Source organism: Nicotiana sylvestris, chromosome 5, assembly GCF_000393655.2.
Source record: "Nicotiana sylvestris chromosome 5, ASM39365v2, whole genome shotgun sequence".
NCBI classification, from domain to species: Eukaryota; Viridiplantae; Streptophyta; class Magnoliopsida; order Solanales; family Solanaceae; genus Nicotiana; species Nicotiana sylvestris.
In genome coordinates this window covers 35,087,323-35,094,635 of record NC_091061.1, presented here as the reverse complement: position 1 = coordinate 35,094,635, position 7,313 = coordinate 35,087,323, and the positions used below count along the sequence as shown (strand labels likewise).

The 7,313-nt window shown below is 32.1% G+C and overlaps 1 long non-coding RNA gene across 1 annotated transcript; it reads left to right on the top strand.

Annotated features, from left to right (window-relative positions):
* Positions 1-388: 388 nt before the first annotated feature.
* Positions 389-6,921, top strand: LOC104232767 (uncharacterized). The gene is made up of 3 exons (XR_712421.2): positions 389-632; positions 1,162-1,223; positions 6,762-6,921. It is a non-coding gene; the product is annotated as an uncharacterized lncRNA (long non-coding RNA).
* Positions 6,922-7,313: the final 392 nt, after the last annotated feature.

Here is a 7,313-nt window from a genome sequence, read left to right as displayed (position 1 = left end):
TTGTAGGTCAATTTACCTAGTAAATAATATAATTTGGTGAAACAATAATTAGTTAATGAAATTCATGCATCAATTTAGAGATTGATGATACACTTTTAGGAAAGTTTATAAGTTTTCGTATGTAAATCCGGCTGATAATTTTGTTTTTCTTAGGGAGTACCTTGTCCTCCAATATCGGACTTTTCAGCGCAATTTTAAATCTAATCAGGTCTCAATACGAATATTGAATACCGAGAAATTGTAATACCTCATATTAAAGTTAGGGTATATTGGTATTTTAGTCCTAACTTAAACATTTTATTTATATAAAAAAAAGAATAAGAAAAGAAAGAAAAAAGAAAGGGAAAAACCTAATTGATTAAAAGAATGGGCAAAAGCCCTGGAAGAGATGAACGACAAGAAAAGAGGAATTTAGGGGAAGGAGAAAGAGGCGAAGAGCTTCTCGTAGAAATAGAAGCAATTACAAAGTCATACATAAAGTCTCAAATACACCAACTGAAATATTGACATTGAAGAGAAAGAGGAAGTAACGTTTGGGTCTGCAATTTCGGTGTGATATAGAGAAGCAGGGAAAAGCTTTAAAGTTTTAACAAGTTTCTTTCAGCTCGAGCAGTATCAGTTCTTCTCTACAGGTTTGCTTGCCCTCATTCTCTGGTTTATAGAAAAAATTATTGGGTAGTGAATGTTGTATAATAATAATAATAATAATAATAATAATAATAATAATAATAATAATAATAATAATAAAAACTATTATTGGCAGTGATTCTATTTAGTTTAGACTTGGATATCATGTAGTGTTAAAAATTGAATGAAAATATTTTATGAAAGGTTGAAATCGACAGAGTATGGATCAGTTTAAGTGAAAAACTCTTGACAAAAGCTACTTCTATAAGGGCACGATATAGTTATTAACTTAAACGAGCTTTAGAAGTTTTAAAAGCAGTCTGGTATTTCCTTCTACAGAAACTTTACTTTAGGCTAAGAAATTTATATATGACATAAGGAACGTGATTAAGGCATAGAAGTACTCTCGGGTAGAGTGGGAAAATCCAATTTGGCAAATCAAGAGTCAAACAAGAAATCGTAAGGGCTGGTTATTTTGATTTGGTATGTTGATGGTTCACGAATGATACATAGATTGATTTTAACACAATTTAGGTGATTGAAGAAGTCGAACGGATTGCTTGTGGTGACACATTCGGTAATTTGGCACAAGTCTTGTAAGTAGTAATCTTACCACAATTTGTGTTTTCATAACCTGCATGATTTATGTATAATTTTGAAAATAAATATATTACCGATGCTTGAAATTTCATGTGGGACAAGTTCTTTACTTGATATGATACCGAACAGTTTACTTGAGATGTTTACTGATTAATCTAATTGTTTTCACTGTTACTAGATATGTTTTACTGTTACTTGAGACATGATTACTGTTCCCGAAATAAAATTTTCAGATTTAATAACAAATGATATGCCCTTTATTATTTTGAAAATGCTTTTGTACAAATATTTACTATTTACAAGAAAGAGTATAAATGGGAGGAGACTTTGAAAGATCCCGTAGCTAAGGCGGGTTCGTTAGACCTGGTGCACCTTGTATTTACAGATTACTGATTACCGATTAGAGTTATAGCCCTCGCTAGTGGGAAGATAGAACTAACATACGGTTACAGTTTTCCCTCGAGTAGGGACCTACAGTTATATTTGACTCCTTTTACGAAAGGGTCCACACAGTGATACTGATTACATGATCATTTCTTGAAAACCTCTCAAAAATAAAGATTTGCTATGATAACGGGTTACCGAGTTTATTACCGATTTGTTAAATTGATTTATGTTATAGGGAACACATGAATAGACTGATTATATTTACCGTTTTAGAAAGGGCATTCTTATGATATTTTCTGGTTAATATACTAGCATGCTTTCTGACTTGTCCCCATTAAAAATGGCTGTGGTTAAGTGTTATTACTCACTGAGCTAGCAACTCACTCCCCGCTATATTTTTTTTTTTACAAAGACTTCAGTTGACGCGAGTGAGGATTTCATTAATTAGAGTATACGATTTGACAAATTTTTGATGAGCCCCTCACTTGTTCGCGTGGGCAAAGTGTTTATCCATTTGTTATGTTCTTTTCTTTAAAACTCTTAGAGTCACTCCATTGTCATTTTGTTAGTGTCATGAGTATTCGTTCATAATTTTAGAACTATGACTAATATTAGATTCTCTTATAGTATTTTGGAGATGAATTTAAGATTATTGTGTTACAAGTAATTGATTAATAGTGGTGAGTAACTGTTTGATTAGTTGATGAAGAATATGGGATATTTTGGTTAATATAGGTTGGTTTTGTTGTTGATTTTTGAGACAGGGTAATTTTTTGGATAGTACTAAAACAAGGGAAACTCTGCCCGATTTTCTGTAAATTTTCGTTAACGCTTGCTTTGGGATCTTACCCCTTTGCCCCGGTCAAGGCCCTAAATTGGATCGTAACAGAAATCCAAAGAAATACAAGGTAGTAGACTAATATGCTTTCCCCCCCTCGTTTGGACCCAAAAAAAAAAGTATATTAGCATGTCGTTTTCGTGGAAGCCGCATCTTCTTGAAAAGGAATAATCAAAACCTGTTCCAACTTTATTGAGACTTGGACTTCCGTTGTTTATGCTCTATGTCCCTATTTTACTTGCACTGAGAAACACGCGGACGAAATGGTTAAAACACAAAAGTTACTCCCAAATGTGGACTCTAACAAATAAATTTTAAAATCAAGTTTTTTTTGTTATGAACAATAAAAGAAGAAGAAGAATATTGTAGAGAAAAGTAGGGAGAGAAAATTCTTATTGATTTGGAATGAATTATAATGGAATAAAATCTCTTTATTTATAGGAAAAGAGTAACCTAGTCACCAAGTAAAATCCCTAAAATCTCTCTAAAATATAGACATTCACCATAAATATAATAATATTTATAACACTCCCCCTTGAATGTCTATTCAACCGATAATGTACCTCGTTAAAACCTTAACTAAAATAAAACCCAATGGGAAAAAATTCTAGAAAAGGAAAAAGAGTATACATATCTAACAATTCGCCTTTTGGTTGCCTCATTAAAAACCTTGCAAGGAAAACCCAGTGAGACAAAACCTTGTAAGAAAAAAAAGAGTACAACACGTATTAACTCCCCCTAATAAGAGCATGAATTCACATCTTTAAGCCTTCGCATTCCAATCTTGTGCACTAGCTTCTTGAAGGTTGACGTCGGCAAATATTTGATGAATAAATCACCCATATTAACTCCAATGAATATGTTAACCTTGAAAATTCTCGCTATTATATTATCATGCTTATAATTATAGCAAGATACAAATTTGCGCAAATTGTACTTAGGATGTGACACTTCAGGACCAAGAATTGTATATACTTTAAGAGATTTAAATCCGTCAAGAATTGTCATATAAGTTAAGTCATATATAAGCCATTTAAATAGATTTCAGATGCATATCAACTTTTCATGTCATGCTAGACATATAAGATAAATAAAAGTGATTGCACACACTATTGACTTTATACTTTCAAGTATTTGAACTACATGTCCAAAACAACATGTCTTTCATATGAAACCAATTCTATTCGAATTGTTTCTTAGACTTAAGCTCCTCATATATATTTGAAATTATCATAGATGTCGTCTACGAACATTTTATATCAGTTCCAATCTCCTTATTTTTCATAAAGACATAACATAGAGATCTCTTCATTCATATTTTAGGTACCTGAATCTCTCATGAGATTTTATGAAGTGTCATGTCATGTGATCTTCTAGATCACTTGCCTCCTTTATTATGATCATTTGCTCATCTTCTTTATCAAGAATTTTATTTGAAACCGATTTGTCTATACGCTTTAAGAGTACCATAGACTTTGTCTTTCTAGGACTTAATAGGATCATTTGCAATGAGAATATAGTTACTTTCTTTGGGTTAGCAAATGCGTCTGGTATGCTTTGCAATATATTGCAAATGAGTTAACTTTTTATGAGCTTCAAGTTCATATTATCTTATTCGATGATCTACATGTACAGATGATAATTCATTCCAAGTAACTTTTTTTCAAATGTTTATCACGTCTCCCCCTCATGTTAGAAAAACTAACTTGTTTCCTCAACTTTGAGAACCCATCTTTGTGTTTTACGGTGTTAATCAAAATATACACCGCATATCAATAATAATAAGATAAAACTATTTGGTTCCTGACCCTGAACCACTTGTGAGGAAAGAATGTAATATACTTTCGAATATAACATACATCAAACTGATATAGGTAACTTTGTTCTCATAAGCAACAATTTAGCTATTAAGTGGAGGCACTCAATAAATTATTTTGCTAAATCACTTGTGATGTAAACCAACTTATCAAGATGAAGTGTCTTGAATAGAAATCTGAAATTATGCTTTAAATTAAATTATTGAGCAAATTACCTCACAAACATCTGCGGGTTAATAATAGTCGCACATGTAACCATTTCATAGATACATGTTATGTCGTATACATGGCAAGTAAATGAGCCCATATTCACCTTTGAAAATTTTCAGAATTTATGGGATTCAATCCCAATTTTAGTTGGTATATTAATTAATAAGAACAAGCAACATAAGAGAATTCGTAAAGAACTTTCTAGTTCTTTAATATTTACCCATGTGAATTCTCTTTTATTTTTTGCACATCATACTTAAATTAACATGGCTAAATCAATTATGCCAACTGAATAGATTATCAATATTGATAAAGTTCAGATTTATACCATGACCTTTGCAATTATCAATAAACTCCAAGTTTATTATGATATGGGTTTTTATTATGATATGAGTTTTTATATCAATAAACTTCTACTTTATTATGAAATTCTTTTATTTGTGTAGTACAAATTGGAGAATAAAGCGGGTAGCTTTTCACATACATGTTACCCCGCTATAAGTTGTAGTAATAGAAGATATTAAATTTTTTCTTTATTTATAGTCTCAATATAACCAATCGCTTTCGTGAATACTTTAGAAACTTAATAAGTTTCTTTGAGACTTGCTACAACAAAATACCTTATTGATAATCAATTTTATTTCTCCAAAATGGTATAATTGGCTCTTTTATTGCTTTCAATTAATTTTGTACTACCACATATTCATCAATATCCATATGGTGAATATCTCTTTCAAGGAGAAAGTTATACCATTATGGTCATGGTCAAATTTGTTGCTTCTATTACTTTTGCCATGTAATAATCGCATTGCATAATATTTTGGCTAGTCACAATAGGTATGTGATCAATGACCATTTATGCCATAATAATGAAATATTTTTTATTTCATCTCAAACTTCCTTTTAGAGGTGAGTGTGGTATATTCACTACCACTAGCACGTTCATATTCTTCCAAGAATAAATATGCATTCATAAATCAGATGTTGTCACATTCACATCATGAATGGACCATAATCATCTATATGTACTTTATAAAATCTCATGTCAAATCGATGACAAATATTACTTTCACAGAGTGAAGGACTATTTTAAGAATCCTTATTATTCTCATTACACAATGATGATGATTATAATTTCATCTATTACCACATCCACATCCATTGATACCTTTACGGTAATAATTTTGTCTTCTTTCAGACTTATCATATACTGCTATCATATTCTCTTAAAGGAATAAGAATGAAGCAAATTCAATTGGACGAGTTTCACTTTTTCTGCCTATAATCATATATGAGTTTGATTATGGCAAGACATAGAAATTTTACCACTTCGAGTGGTTATAATTTCTTGCAAACTCTATTAGAGTTATAATCAAAGTTTATTGTCTTTGCTTCTATTTAAAATCAAATACAGAATTTCAAGAATTTAAAAGAGAAAAATAAAGTAAAACACTTACCTTAAATCCATAATCTAATCATGAAGGAAGTTCATAGAACAATTAAAAATCATTATGCTCAATCCAAAGCTTCTACTCAATTGGTTGGAGTCTCGTGCTGATAACTTATTGTGAATAATAAAAGTAGTTTGTTGGTGCTTTATGGTGCACCTTGGTTGGTCTCATTGTGTAGTATTAACTATTGAAGTTTCATAATTATATAGATCTTCAGTGGTTATGATTTGAGGTATGAATGTTGTGGATGGTTTAAGCTAAACTATGAAATACTTGTTCTTATTTTGTTATTGGTACTTATATGTTGGGATCGGGTTGCACATCGCAATAGGAGGAATAAGGGTGAACGGTGATTGTCTGGTAGGAGTGGGTTGCACGCCGCAACAAGGAGTAATAAGGGTGTACAAGTGGGATCGTGTTGCGCGCCGCAACATGAGGAATAAGGGTGATATATTGAGGAGCAATAAGGGTGGACAGGTGGGATCGGGTTGCACGCCGCACAAGGAGTAATAAGGGTGAATGTTCATATTGTTATTGATTATATGGTGGGATCGGGATGCGCACTACATCATTTGTGGTTATATATTCTTCTTTTGCTGAGATTCATTATTATGTTTTTGAAACTCTCTTAAGGATTAGTTATAGCTGAGTATTGGTAGGACGACTATCCGTATTGATTTTATGCAAGTTACTGATCTATTTCATTTAGTATTTTTTTTTTGCCTTATTATAAACTATTGCAGGATATATATTGTTTATGCCTTATTGTAGCCTCATTACTACTTCATCAAGGTTATTGTACTGATACTGCATACTGCATTTTCTGTGTAGATTTTGGAGCTAATTGTGGGTGATCGTGAGGTCGGTTGAAGATTCTATCTTCAGAAGACAAAAGGTAGACCTGTTGGCGTCCGCAGGCCCTGATGTCCCATTCTATATACCTTTTTATTCTATTTTATTTCGTTTCGAACAGATATAATTTCTTTCAAACCAGTATTTGTAGTTATTCGTATAATGTTCGTGAGCTGTGACACCAGTTCTAGGTAGTAACTGTTTCGGTTTTGTTTATAGTATAAAGGCAATCAGTTAATATTCTACTTCCGCTTTTATGTTTTCGTTGATTTAGTTTTGTTAAATTTTAACTATAAAATGTAAAGGGAAAAGGTGATTTTAACTCTAACATTGGCTTGCCTAGTGAGTACGATGTTAGGCACCATCACGGTCCTGACGGTGGGAATTTTGGGTCGTGACAATTTGGTATCAGAGCACTAGGTTGCTTAGGTAAATTCATGAACAGGCTTCGTAGAGGATGGGGGATCGGTACGGAGATATCTGTATTTATCTCCCAGAAGCTACAGAGTTTAGGAAGCATTTCATTTCTAT